Raw genomic sequence first — 15,275 nt, forward strand, 5'->3', positions numbered from 1 at the left:
CAAAGTGTGTGTTTGTGTGTGAAATTCCATCCATTTTGCAATGAACATAAGTTCTCTATTTATAGGTTGAAAACTCGTCAAACACAACCCCGTGCTTTGCAAAAACATGCCCTTGTCATTTGAGGTTTGCATGCACATTTAATGCTTGTTAGGAAGTACATTTGAGAACTTACCACATGGGCGTGGAAAGGGAAGCACGACCTAGTGTTTTGAGGTGTCAGGACCACATTTTGTATTATTCAAGAAAGGTGACCACGGGGGCGTGGAAAGGGAAGCATGGCCCCATGTTTCAGTGTTTGGAAGTTTGAAATTTGGCATTTTCAGTCCCTAGACTTGTTGAATACCCAAAATAATGAATATAATAAACTTGATTGTGACACATGGCTGAGTTGATTTATCATGAATAAACATTAAACCACACAATATAACATAGCATCCATCGATTTATTGTTCGAAATACAATATGCATCGGTTTACTAATGCGAAAAGTTGACGAACGTCACAACTGCATGCTCGAGACTCCAATCCTAGGCTGTTGATGAGTGAGTTAAATACTGTGTTTAATTATAACATTTAATATCATGATTATTAATTGTTTTTATTCATGGCACACAATTACTTTGTTCAGTTTTTTGTGTGTAGGTGAAAGAAGCTTAAACGAGCGAATGGACGCGCTAGTGATGAATACTAAGTACGAACCTGAGAAGTACTTAGCACACGGAGTGTTGGAAAGTTAATCTATAGTAAAAAAGAAGGAAAACCACCAAGAATTGGGTTAGGGCGTAGCCCTACGATGTAACGCTACACAAGTTTTGTTTTTTTAAACATAAGAAAAAAAAAATTCAAATGTGGGATTTTGAAGTAAGGGCGTAACGCTACGCCATCACAATTTAGGTTCCCTATGGTACCTTTATTGACTAGCTATACAAGGGGTAAAACACCTTAATTGACTAGCTATACAAGATTACAAGGGGTAAAATCCTAATGCCAAAACTTCTACATCAAATTTTCTTCCATAGATTCAATATTGAAATCGATTGGTAAAGTGTTCAAAATGAATATGCAAGGCAAAAACCCTCAGTGATCACCTCCGAGTGAACGATTCTTATAAAACATTTTTTGGTTTCAGTTTGTGTTTGGTTCTTGATAATGGGTTTTGTAATCTTTTGATTTCTTTAAAACATAACTTGTCATTTGACAGTGAAAAATATGATATTTATATTTGTTAAACGGGTATAACTAATTAGATGGATGATTTAAATAATAGAATCAGTTAAGTTCGGTTCCTCAATTATCACTTTAAGTTAGATTACACATAGGGTCCCGGTTAAGAATGTCCCATTGAACGAAACTGTATTTAAAGACTTGCAAAAGCTGAAACCCGGAGTATTCACTCCTTTTTACAATTTGTTTTACAACTTAAAAGTTAATCAGTTTTCAAAGTGTTTTCACAATTCCAATCTTTAAGCATCGCTTAACATCATTTGTCTCATTTAATTAAGTTAAACAATAAATTCAAATAACATTTTCCACTGATTCCATGTGAAAACGTTCTTATAATGAGGTACGTTCAATGAACTGCGAGTTACGGGTTAAATTATGAACGTCACGGGTTATGAAGTTAGTCGGATATAGTGATAGTAGTCACAACATGGACGAAGATGATGGATGGAGTACCACGGTTTATGGTTTCTATTACGAGTACTCTCTTGTTGCATGGCTATTTAAAAACAACCAAATGTTGCTCTATATATCTTTTTGTGAGGTCGAGTACATGGCAGCCACCATAACGACGGGTTAAGTTGTATGACTTCGAGAATTATCAAAAGAGATGATCAAAGAGCCGTTACAAAAGATCGTGTTGAAGATTAATAAGTCATAAGTAGTGTAAATAATCAATCACAAACACCCCATAAAATTTTAACCTTACAATAACAAGTCTTTACCTTCTTATCTTTCAAAAAAACAGTTGTCAAAAAGCGGGTTGGTGTCAAATACAAAGATACCAACACCGGTATAAATGTATTTTATTTTATGGAAAGTTCAAATGCATTTATAACGTTTTGTTTCACAGTGTATGTCTAGTGCTGTCTAGTGCATTACCATGAGGGGTTTTCAAAAAAAAATTGAATCCGTATCCGAACTATCCAAAAATTCGGCTATCCGAAAATTCGAATGCAGTATCAATTTTGAGATTTTTAGGATAGTTCGGATATCCAAAAGTTCGGATTTGAATACAATATATTAATTTTAATATTTTTAGAAAAAATTTATATCCAGTATCCACTATCCAGAAATCCTAAATCTATTTCAAAACATACATCTTTCTCTTTCTCCTTTCTTAATTCTTAAATCGCATCTAGCCTCCACTCTTCTCCACAGATCCAACCTCCACTCTCCTCCACCACTTACCACCAACGTCCGACTCCCCCTCAACTCTCCTCCATAGATCTAGCCTCCACTCCACCACGTCATTCGCAAGTCGCAATCTCTCCATTCTCGATAAGGTTAGAAGTTTTTCATATTTGTTTCATAGATTGTTAATTACTGGTTTGTCAAATTGTTAATTACTTATTTATTGTTTGATTGTTAAATATAAGGGTTGTTTCAAAGATTTTTTACTTACATATTCATATATGTTACTTAACAAAGTATTACAGACTGTTACTTTGCTAGATTGTTAACTGTTAACTGTTACTTTGTTGGTTATGGTATACATTAGATTGTAAGTTATGTTATACATTAAATTTGGTATTAATTGTTATAGATTGCTATTTGACATTAAATTTGTTTCTTTACAGATTAAGTTGTGAAATGGAGGACAATACTAAAGCAAATGATTCTGACTATGAGCAATTTTCTGAAAATGAGGCGATGTCTAACACTTATCAAAAGAAGCAAAAAAAGAAAAAAACGAAAAAAACCTCAAGTGTACCTTTCATTGTAAGTGACTCTTAAACCACTCATATGGAAAAAACAAGATATAAATGATCGGATCACTATAATAGGCTTTGCAAAAAGTGAGACTACTATTTTGCAAAATTACAATAAGACTTGCAAAAAGTATCCTCCAAATATTGATAAAAGACAAAAACTAATTAAACTTGAGTCGAAAACACATGTTGATGAAGATAGTTCCGTTGAAATCGTTCCTAAGTTATGGGAGTTTAACCAAGAAATAATTAGGAGAGCTTTAACAAAAATATCGATTCTTGATGAGTTACCTTTTTCTTTTGTGGATCGGGAAGGTTTTCATGAATTCTGCAAGGTTATCAATCCATATTTTGTTGTACCTTCATGTTCAACCGCAACTAGAGATTGCTATAGACTCTTTTTTTTATTTATTAAAGGAGCCAATTAGTTAACATCTTTAAAAGTATCCTCGAAACTATCTTTAACAATAGACACTTAGTCTTTGGGTCAAAATTTATCGTATATGTGTTTGACTGCACACTTTAAAGATGATGATTGGCACTCGCATAAGATAGTTATATATTTTTATCCAATTGTTGGTCATTCGAGGGTTTTAATCGGGAGAGCGGTCGAAAAGTGTTTAGTTGAACGAGGCTTAAAAAATGTTTTGACTACGACTTTAGATAATGCTAGCTCAAATGATGTAGTTATTCAACATTTGAAAAAGGTTTTTAACCATTGTGAATGTGGTGTGTTATATGGAGCTTTTTTGCATGTGAGGTGTGCGGCTCATGGGAATGTGATTTGTTTGTTTTGGGAATGTGTGGTGTTCAAGATCCAAGCATTTATGGTTTTGATCTTAAAGAAAAATATATCTATACTCAAACATATGAAGGTGGAGTATTCATTTGCTGAAAGATCTCCAAGAGAAGGTGGGTTGGAAAAATATTACGGATATTGAGTGGTATGTACTGTGAGAGAGGATGGTGGTGGCCGATGTTGATGGTGTTGAATGGTGGTTGCCAAAGTTTAGAGAGAGAAGATGGTGGTGGCCGGAGTTGGTGGTGGCCGGGGCTGATTGTTGAATTAACAAACCACAAAATAAAAGTAAAGAAATAAACGAAAAAAATTCCATCCCACATTGGTGGAGGAAAGAAAAGGAGAGGCTTCCACCATGGTATAAATAGGATTGTAAGTTATTGTCCCACATCGTTATATTATAAAACTAGTGAGTTCTTTATAAAAAAGAAAACTCATATGTTAATGTTCTTATAAGACAAATCACAACCAGTAGTCCTAACGAAGGGTGCGAAGCACCCGCACGCGCACGGGTGAAGTGCGCAATGTGGCGCTTTGATGGCGCACTTTGCACTTCGCACGCTCGCATCGCTGCGAGCCGCCTTAGTATTTTTGTCGAAAATTAAGATTTTTAATAATCCTCCCCTCGCGATACGGGACAGGTATAGATTACTCTCATCGCGTAACGCGATGACGTGTAAAAATTATCTAGAAACGTTGTGGCGTAGTGATACGCAATAGCCTATTAAGGTAACACATTGCGATACGCAACGTGGAGGTTACGCAGGCGAGACACGTGGCGAGACACGTGGCGTGCCACGTCGCATGCCTAGGCCTGACTCGGCTAAGCTATAAGATTCTTCGCGATACGCGACACCCTTTGTTTATGGCCATCGCGTATCGTGACGGCTTCCAAAATTTGCTATAAATTGGTTTGAAACGGGACATTCCTCCTTGCACCATATCATAGTTTCTCTCTGAAATTTCTGTGTATATTATATAAGAAGATGGTATAATACCCGAGTTTCATAGCGATATCCTATTTGATCGAAAGAAACTTTTATACGTGAATCCAAAAGCTCTGCCTTTTAAGGTAAGACATTGTGGTTACGTGTAAAGTTTCTAATCTCGTGATTATTGTTATGATTATTGGTTTTATACTAATCTATACATACTACATTGTGTGTTAAACTAGGTGCTTAATACCAGGAAGCGTTCTTTAATTATAAACTTGCAAGGTGAGACATTCGATTTTTTGTACCACTCACATTTGCGTGAGACAACTGTTTTTCCGACACTGTCATGATAATTTCAAAATCTATAAAACTCATGGCATACGGTCATATGTTTTCAAATATATTTTTTAAGTATTTTAAATACATATTAAAGTGATTTATATGTTTTCAAACATATATTTCAAACTATCAATTTTTTTCGAGTCATTATGATTTAAACTTTTAAAAGTATAATGTGATTTGACCTTATATAAAGAATGAAAATCTGCAAAATCCTCCTTTTAAACTTTTTTTACTTAGGTCACAGGATCATTTCAAATGGGTCACAAATTTCAACACATGGTCAAATACATTCTGAAAAGATTATGCATCTTTTACATTTATTATTGTTACGTATGATTTTCGGTATACGAGTTTAGCTTCCGAAAAAATATTTATGACAAGCCTTTTAAACGTAATATCATAAAGACGTTTTGTAAAAAAGGGATACATGGACTTCTATTTGGTGAACACCATAGTAAATTGAAATTGGGGTTTACAAAATATAAATGAAACCTACACATGTCGAAACATTTTAATTTAACTTAAAGGAAATTACTGTTGCGTCCTTATGGTTTCAGGGCGAAGACACAATGAATCCCAAAAAAATTGAACTGGTTGAGTCTCTGTGATTTCAAAAATGAACAATTTGAGTCTCTATATGTATAATTGGTAACCTTGAGTCTCCCCTTCACCTTTTATCAAATATAAACTAGTCAAATTTTGTAACAAAAATTAACAAACCGAACTACTTTTTAACAAAAGACAAAATGGCAAAACTCGTCCTTTATGTTTGCACGCTTTTTCAATGATCGTCCTTTAGCAAACTTAATGACAGAAAACATCCTTTATGTTCAATAAACCTTGCACGGTTCGTCCTTTTCACTAACGAGGGTTAGTTTTTCTTGTTAAACCCAGTCATGTGCACCTCATGTGAGGGCAATTTGGTCTTTTTACCCCCCAGGGGTTATTTGTGTAATTAACTTAAAATTTTGGTCTTTAAATAAATAAAAGTTTATCATTTTAACCATCATCTTCTTCCCCAAATAAACTACCGCCGCCATCAAACTAACCCATTCCCCTTCGGCGGCTAATCCGTGATGCATCACCTAAGCCTAGATCTACAATAATCGAATCCCTAGATCTATATTAGAACAAACTAAACTCAACCACAAAACCCTATTTTGAATCAATGATGGTTTGTTGTGTTTTGATTTTCTTCCAAGTCCATATAGAACATGTGGATAGTTATGGTGGGTGGATGGATCGTGAGGAGGGAGGGAAAAAGATTATTCTTTTAGTTTTATTTATTAAATTATTTATGTTAAATTACAAAATTACCTTGTGTATTGCACATGATCAGATTTAACAAAAAAAGTTAACTGGGTTAGGACCAAATGATATAACGTGATAAAATTTTTAAACATAAATGATGTTTTCTGTCATTAAGTTTGCTAAAAGACGATCATTGAAAAAGCGTGCAAACATAAAGGACGAGTTTTGCTATTTTGTCTTAACAAAAATAAAAAAACCAAATTTCTTTTTATCAAACGAAACGAACCAAGTCAGTTTTTTAAACAATTAGTTCATTTCATTTAACAAAAATAAACGAATCAAACTACTGCTTTAACAACAATTAATGATCCGAACTTGTTTTTTTACAAATAAACAAAATAACTACCTTTCAAACAAAAATAAACGAACCAACCTTTTTTTTACAAAAAATAAACAAACCAAACTTACCTTTTACCAAAAAAAAAATCAAACAACCTTATTAATAAAAATAAACTAACCAAACTACTTTATTTTTTTAATACAAATAAACAAAACGAACTACTTTTTGATTTAAACTACTTACAAAAACAAACGTATCAAATTACTATTTTTTAAAATAAACAAACACAAACTTATTTAAAAAAACAAAAAAATTTTTAAAACAAAAAAAATCTAACCGAACTTGTTTTAAAAATAACACCGTAGCTTGTGCTAAAGTGGAATTCGATTAGATTACTTATTTTAGAAAGTTAGAAAGGTAATTTGTTTCAGCCACATGAATTTTATAATAATGTGACCAATAGGGTTGTGGTAAGCGAACATTGCGACCTATGCTGTGTGGTTATAGCAAAGCAATGGCCACTTGCATTTAATAATAGTGTGGCTAATTATATCATATATACACTGGATGTTACATTAAATGTGGCTAAAAATGTTTACTTGCCACTCAAACACTCCTTTGTAGATTATAGTGTGGCTATTGTGGTACCGTTTGTCAAATATAATGCTTTTTGTAATTTAAAGTATGGCTATTGTCAAACTTTTCGTCACACATAGTGATGTATTGTGTAGCTAATCATATCATATAGACACTATAAAGACACTGGATGTTATTGTCAATATGGCTAAAAATGTGAACTTGCCACTCAAACAGTCTTTTGTAGTTTGTGGTGTGGCCATTGTCTTATCGTTTGTCACACATAATGCTTTTGTAATATAAAGTGTGGCTACTATCATACTTTTGGTCACACATAGTGATTTTTCCAATGACGCTTGATCTCGTTCCGCCACACAAACAAAAACCAAGTGATGAAAGTGCGGCCAATGGCTAGTGATGGACACACCGAAATATTTAGAGTGTGGTTATTTTATGCCATTTAGTCACACTTAGTGATTTTTTTATATGATGTTTTATATGATTCCGTCACACACATGAAAAACGAAGCAAGCATGGTGTGGGTAATGGTTATTTATAGCCACACGAATTTTTGTGGTTTTGGTGTGGCTATGTCACACTTTTAGCCACACATAATTTGTTATCTCCATCAACTTTGCTATCATTCTGTCACACAACAATGTTTGTGTTGTGGCCAATGGTTATTTATAGACTCGAATTTTTGTAATTTGAAGTGTGGCTATTGTCTTACTTTTGGCCACACCTATTTAATGTGTTTCTGTGTGGCCAATATTGTGTAATTCGGCAATATATAATTACTTTTATTTTTTGTGTAGTAATATAAAATAGTTGTAAACTAGCATGAGAAAACAAAATAAGAAACAAATTATGTTAACAATAATATTCACTTAAGCAAATCTATACATCTTTTTGTAAGATATATGCAAAATAAGCTATACCTATTTATATACAAAATAACGACTACCTATATACTAGCCAAGGCGTCGGTTTTCTTGGCACTGCTCCTTGTCTTCTGTTTGTTCACCCTGTCTATCGTTGTGTACTTTAACTTTGACTTCTTGCCAGCTTTGTCTGGTTTTTTTTAGGATGGGAGTGGTGGTAGCTGGAACAACAGAATATGAATAACAAATATGTATAATTAAAGATATGCTCTCTTGTGATATTTGTTAGGGGTATTCACGGTTCGGTTTTCGCGGTTTTTTAGTCAAACCATGAACCAAACCGTTAGTAACGGTTTTTATGCTTGTAAACCAAAACCGAACCGTAGGACTCTTAAACCGAACCAAACCAAACCGTTAGTAACGGTTTGGTTTAATGGTTTGGGTAAATATAAATAAATTAATACACAATTGGTTTTTGTTGTAAACCGTAAACCAAACCGTTCGCTACAGTTTGAATCTTTTGAAACCGACCGACCGATAGTTATGAAAAAAACCAACCATGAAACCAAACCGATGACCGATTTGAATGGTTTTACGGTTTCAAACCGAACCGTGAACACCCCTGATATTTGTACTTGAATATAAATAAAAGGGAACAAACCTATGAGTCACATGAAATTAGGTTTTCTGACCAAGCAAAAAAAATACCAATTGCGTCACCAACAGTCATAATTTCACCTGACTCACATAGAATAATTGCATGTTCCTTTATGGCTTCATCAATACTAACTTTATAGCAACCCTCCGGGATTACTTTTCCATGCAACTGTTGTGGAACAGGTGACCAGCGAATTCTACCATGTGCCACCTTGTTACGCTTGTCGTTCAGACACAAACCACACTCATACACCTATAAACAAGCATGCGAAATTAAGATGGCTTAGTTGAAGTCAATATAAGTACATACCATGGATTGTGGGAAATTAACAATGTTTCGCACAGTACACACATTTATTTCAGGAGGTGGGGAAGCTTCATTCGTAGATACATCATACGGCTTTTCCGTTTTACCTAAAAACCATTCAATAAATCAGCTTATGGATGGAAATCAATCAACAATTAAATGAAAAACTCGAAAAAAAAATATGAAATTGTCAAGTACTGTTGGTTTTTTGGAGTCGTTACTATCCGGAGTGTGGGGTAGTTGTGTTACTGTTTGGTTAACATTGTTCTCCATAGGCTTTATTGGTAATATAAAAGAAAGTGGAATTGCTAGACTTATTAGGTTATAAAATATCAAAACTGAAATTGCCACATACTTACTGATGTCGCGATCTGGGGATCGACTACCTTTTGGTCAACATTTTGTCCACGAACTTGGCTTGCAATTTGGTAATAGAAAATGAGCACACTCGCATTGAAAACGAATTATAAAAAGTACTGAAATTGTCAAATACTTACTGATGTCGTGTTCTGGGGAGTGACTACCATTTGGACAACTATTTTATCCACAGACTTGGCCTACAATTAACTTACACAAAATCAGCACACTCATATGGAAAGTTAATTATTAAAAAAAATGAATCAAACTATCAAATGCTTACCTGAGGAGCAGATTCTTATTGCACAACCTCACCTAAGGTAAGGATGTTTCCCACATAACTGGCTGCAAATCAATGTATTAGGTTATGGAAAATGAAAAATCACATGGAAAGTTGTAATAAACAAAGAAAAACTATCAAATACTTACTGGTGCTGGCATTTTATTTTTCCTCACAGCACTAGTACTTAGGTTAGAACCAACCTGAATGGGAACAACATTTACCTACGAATTGTGACAACAAACAGTGCCAATTATGTATGTAGAATGCATTAATTAATATGTTTATATGTAACATACGTCACTTACTTGACTTGCTAAAAACATTCCATCGAGATGTCTAAACCTGGCCTAAAATGCTAACTCCTCCTTATCACGGCTTGATAGCATAGCATTCGTGGATTCTAGTAGAGCAGTCAACTTGTTCACCACTTCATCTCTCTGCGCCGCCTCATACTCAAGTTGGGCAATTCGTTCCTTAAACGAGTCTTTTACACGAATCACACCCCAATATTTACCTGATGTCAGTCCGTACGCAATCCCTTTTAAAAACCCACCTTTCTCTTTGCCAAGTACTAAGGTGACGGCATCTGTGCACGGTTCAAGTGTCAGGGCTCCGGAGGCGATCTGCTATTCGTGCTGAACCTGCAAGAAAACAAATGTCAAACTGCTGATTCCTTACAAGCATAAAATGTCAGATTTCATGAACTGCCGTTGAAGATGTTAACAGCAGTTTTTAAAAAAAAAGTAGTTATGTGCATTTCTTTCATGTTAGTGAAATGATACTAGTACTTGTTAAACTAAATAAACCAATCACACCCGGTAAAAAATATCTCGTCCAATATCCCTAGTACTTGATAAACTACTGTAAGTAAATAAACAACTGCTGGTTTGGTAGTATTGCTGTTGACCATCCTAACCAACCCTAAGTGGCAATACTGTTTGGAAAGTATTGACCAAACTCGGCAAACAACCTTATAATATCTGAAGAGGTGTTTTGAATAACGTCAAGATCTTCGGGTGAGACATGGTCACCATTTTGAGAATTCTCGACGCTGCCATTGTTTAATGGTAGATCCCAAATTTTTCGATGATTAATGTCCTCGAGGACCCACCAGTTATTCTTTTGGTTTCCTTGAGAAGGTTCTTGGATGTAGAGCACTTGTTTGGCTTGCGATGAAATATGAGTTGATCTTCTTTGCCCCATTGTGTTATTTGTTGATACTAGTGATATTATTTTCATATCTAACACCCTTTTGAGTATCGAACCATTTGCACCGAAATAAGACAGTTTAATACCCATGATAATGCAACTCAATAATTTCTTATAATTAGCCACAAAACTTTTCATTGTTCTCCCGCGCCACTGACCCAGAGTTTTACGTTGTGTGTCGTAAGTAGATAGAAATAATTACCATAAACCTAACACCATTGACTATACAAGTGGTGTAAGTAGAGACATGTACATCCGCACCCACTAAAAGAGCATACAACTCTTGGGTGAAATTCTGGAGAATTTTGTATTTTCATCGAATAGACCTAACATATATAGAAATGCGTGTTATATGTGTATTACCTAACAAATATAAAGTAATGTGTGTGATATATGTATTACCTTCTCTAGAAACCACTTCGGAAATTTGCTTTTAACATTAACTCGGGGATTTTAATATTTGAATTCACTAAATTGATGCCAAAAATATACAAGTAAAGAAAAAATAAATAATTAACAAACAATGAAAGTTGAAGATTAGAACACTTACTTCATGTAGTTCCGGACTTCTTCACAGTTATCAAGTCAATGGTGTTAGGTTTATGGTAATTATTTCTATCGACATACGACACACAATGCAAAACTCTAGGTCATTGGAGGGAGAGAACAATGAAAAGTTTTGTGGCCAATTATAAGAGATTATTGAGTAAGTAACAAAAAAATAAATACTTAACAAACAATGAAAAGTTGAAGATTAGAACACTTACTTCATGTAGTTCCGGACTTCTTCACAGCTATCAAGTACAAACCATTCTATGTTAAACTTTTCGCTTACGAAAAGTTGTTTGATCTTCGTTGCACTAGTTGGGCGACATTTAGACTCGAGCACCCACAACTTTCTTTTTCAATAATGACATCCTTGTTTCTGTCGGGGCGATTGACCTGAGTCTGGACATCTCGAAGGTACCTCGAACAAAACTTCTTCCGCGACATAACCTCAGCTATACAACCTTCCGGCCTTGCTTTGTTTCTAACATAATTTTTTAGTTTTTTCATATACCTTTCAAATGAATACATCCATCTCACACATACTAGACCTCCACGAATCGCTTCATCATGTAAATGCAAAACTAAATGAACCATAATGTCAAAAAACGCTAGAGGATAAATCAACTCCAACGGACACAACTCTAAAATCCAACAACTTCATAAAGCGTTCACTGAGCTTGAAAGTCATTGAGCCGTGACCCTCGGCTAGAAATGGAAAAAAATTGAGGTCCATTTTCACGGGCTCGAGAAGTCGTTAAGAGGCAGTTCACCATGCAAGAAGCCCAAGAAAAAGAATTAAAAATCCCAACTAATTCTCGAGACCCGTCAAGCAACTGTAGCTGCCAAAGAAGAATATGAATTGGAAAGACTACAGCATGCTGCAGCGGAATGTTACGGTTGTTACAATCACGCATCCCGATTCTGTTGCAAATGATTGTATGAAAAAGTTATCTGATAGTGAGATAAAGGCACTATCGAACCCCAGGCTTGTTAAATTATGCAAGGAGCTCGAATGATGCATTGGGGCTTCATAAGTTTATATCGGATAACCGAAAGAATCTTGCTTCTACAAAGGAGGAGATTCTAGTTGCATTGAAGGCAGCGATTGATCCTGGTTGTCTGGTTTTGGAAAAAAAAATCAAATATTTTAGATCAAAGAAGGAAGGACGTCATGTATCATGTTAATGGAGTGTCTGTTATCAAATGATAGGTGTGATGCAAAGGTTATATCTAAAGATGTTAAGGACCGCGGGAAGGTTATTGCTTAGATTATATTGATGTGGATGCAAGTAATGGGAACTCGATCATTGGAAGCTCATGCCTTCTTGCTCCTCGTGCACAGGCTTGTTGCTCATTTTGTGCATCACATAATAATTTTGGAGAAAATATATTCAGAATAGTCTCAAAATAGTTATATTAATTTGAGTAGTTAACTTTTATGTACTTTACAAAATCTAGGAGCATATATATGTTTTCCATATTAAGATGGGGCATTTAATAAACTGATAACCGAAGGTTACTTGACTCAGTTACTTTACAACATGGGTGGGTCGGGCAGGTGGGGTACAAAATGGGTATATTTATAGCTGTGGGCCAAAACGGGTTAGGTTGACCACTTGGCTCTCTTTAAATTATTGTATTAGATATTATGACTAAAATACAATATTACAAAGACATAATTATAGCATAGGATAAAAAGTGGTGGCCGGTGCTACGGAATTGTATACAGCTACCACTTATTGATATTTAACTCGTATGTATGGTTTAAAACACAACAAAGTTTTCTGCCAAGTTAGCTTATTTGGTTTCTTTAGAGACTTTTCATTTGTCCTTCCCATTGTTCGATTCTTCTTTTTTTTTTGGTCTAAATATGATTTAATGGTGAAATTGATTTTTAGGTTTGATTCTCGTACACGTAATGAACCTAATTAACATCGACCGAATTCGCATCGAATCGTCAACATAACGCCCATGTTTTTGTTTTAAATATGTTAATTTGACAGAAATACTTTATGAGTTATGTCCTAACCATTACAAATGTAGCCGATACTGATCAAATTCGTGTCGACTCGTTGCTACAATGATCGTGTTTTCCCGACCGAACAAACATTGTTTTAAGTATGTTATTTTTTGTATCATATGTTATACGAGTGTCACTACTAATCTAGATATATGTTAACTAATTTGTGTTGGGTTTAATATTAATACCAGTACAAACCTAACCGATACCAATAGAATTCGTGCCCGCCGCCGCAATGCGGTGGATTTACAACCTAGTTATTCTAATTAATTATTAGATCAAGTCACTTTCGACCACTAAACCCACATAGGCTTAGGCTTGTAAACGAACTGAGTGAACCGTTCGACAGGAAGCTCACTTATTTAATTAACAAATATGAACAATTTGTAGTTCATTAGTTAAACGAATGCACACAAACACAAAACCATGTTCGTTCATTTATGTTCGTGAACGTTCATTTATGTTCATTGGTTTATGTTTATTCAAGTTCGTTTGTTTAAAAATAATTAGGCCTATAACAATTTAATTTAGCTTTATCAGATTAAAATATCACGTTTTACAATTCAGTCTAGTTTTATTACATCTTTAGTATGGATGTCCTCGTTTACTTTTAATTTGCTAAGTTATGTTTGTTCATATTTGTTCAATTGTCTTTGTTTGTTTATACTATTAACAAACAAACATGAACGAACACGAACACATTCATTTTCTTAACGAATTAACACGAACAAGAAAGCCTCATTCATTTAATTGTTCATGTTGGATCGTTTGTTCGATTAAAGTTAACAGACACGAACATGTTATCTTCGTGTTCGTACGATTTGTTTACAAACCTAAACCCACATGATCAATTTCATTTTGCCCATCAGTTATGAAATAAACCAGATCAACCAATTTGGTCGGTTTCATTTGTATAAGTAGTTTTTAAAGTTTACTTGTTAGATATAGAATACATAATATGACCTAAATGAACCCATTAATGGGTCAAAATTACTACATTAAAACACATCCCTAAGATATAAATTTCAAATTTCAAATTGTAGATTGATGTCAGTGAAAGAGAACGTACTATCCGCTCTAAAGGCAGTCATCAAGTGCATTGAAGAATAAGATCACAAGCTAGAAGACAAGTATCCAATAGGGCCACTTCAGAAATGGATTCTTCAGCAGGAGAAAGCAAAGGCCTACAAAAAAATGAGCCACAAAAGCTGCAAAACCTCAACCCAAAAGACCCCGAGCCAATGGAATCATAGCACCCCGACTGTTACGTAATTTATATTATTTATATTTATGTTTTATTGTTATTTTCATGTTAGGGAGTGGTATGCTATTTTGGTTTAGTTTGGGGTGTCATTTGTAGTTGGAATTCTATTTAGTTACTTTTGATTTGGAATGAAGATCAGAATGTTTTGAGATAATATTTCCTCCTCTATTTTGGTTTCTTCTTCTCCAATCTTGCTAACCGTACCATAGGTATCAAAGCTTTTTCCGGGCGATCTTCATCGGATTTGCAACCGCTGAGATGACTAACACTCGCAATCAAGAGGTTGAGAAGTCAATCAAGGATCACGAAAAAGACATATCCGAACTCCAAGCAACCCTAGCCGCCATGATGAGCCAACAAGAACAGATCTTAAAGGCGATTAATGGTTCCGGTATCGGTGATGTCCGTAACACCGATGCATATGCACGAGTCAATTATCGGCATATGCGAGTGGGTAAGGTCGATTTCCCCGAGTTTAACAGGGAAAACGTTGAGGGATGGATTCATCGTTGTGAACACTTCTTCGTCATCAATGAGACTCCAGATAATGCGAAACTCAGATGTGCGGTTAT

General features: G+C 34.8%; 1 pseudogene; it reads left to right on the forward strand.

Moving 5' to 3' along the window:
• The first annotated feature begins 12,044 nt into the window (after positions 1-12,044).
• On the forward strand, positions 12,045-12,819 carry LOC143576145 (FRIGIDA-like protein 3; annotated as a pseudogene).
• Positions 12,820-15,275: the final 2,456 nt, after the last annotated feature.

This window comes from Bidens hawaiensis, unplaced genomic scaffold (genome assembly GCF_021521415.1).
Source record: "Bidens hawaiensis isolate Kalapana, Puna unplaced genomic scaffold, B.hawaiensis_p1.1 tig00028004_1, whole genome shotgun sequence".
Classification (NCBI taxonomy): Eukaryota; Viridiplantae; Streptophyta; class Magnoliopsida; order Asterales; family Asteraceae; genus Bidens; species Bidens hawaiensis.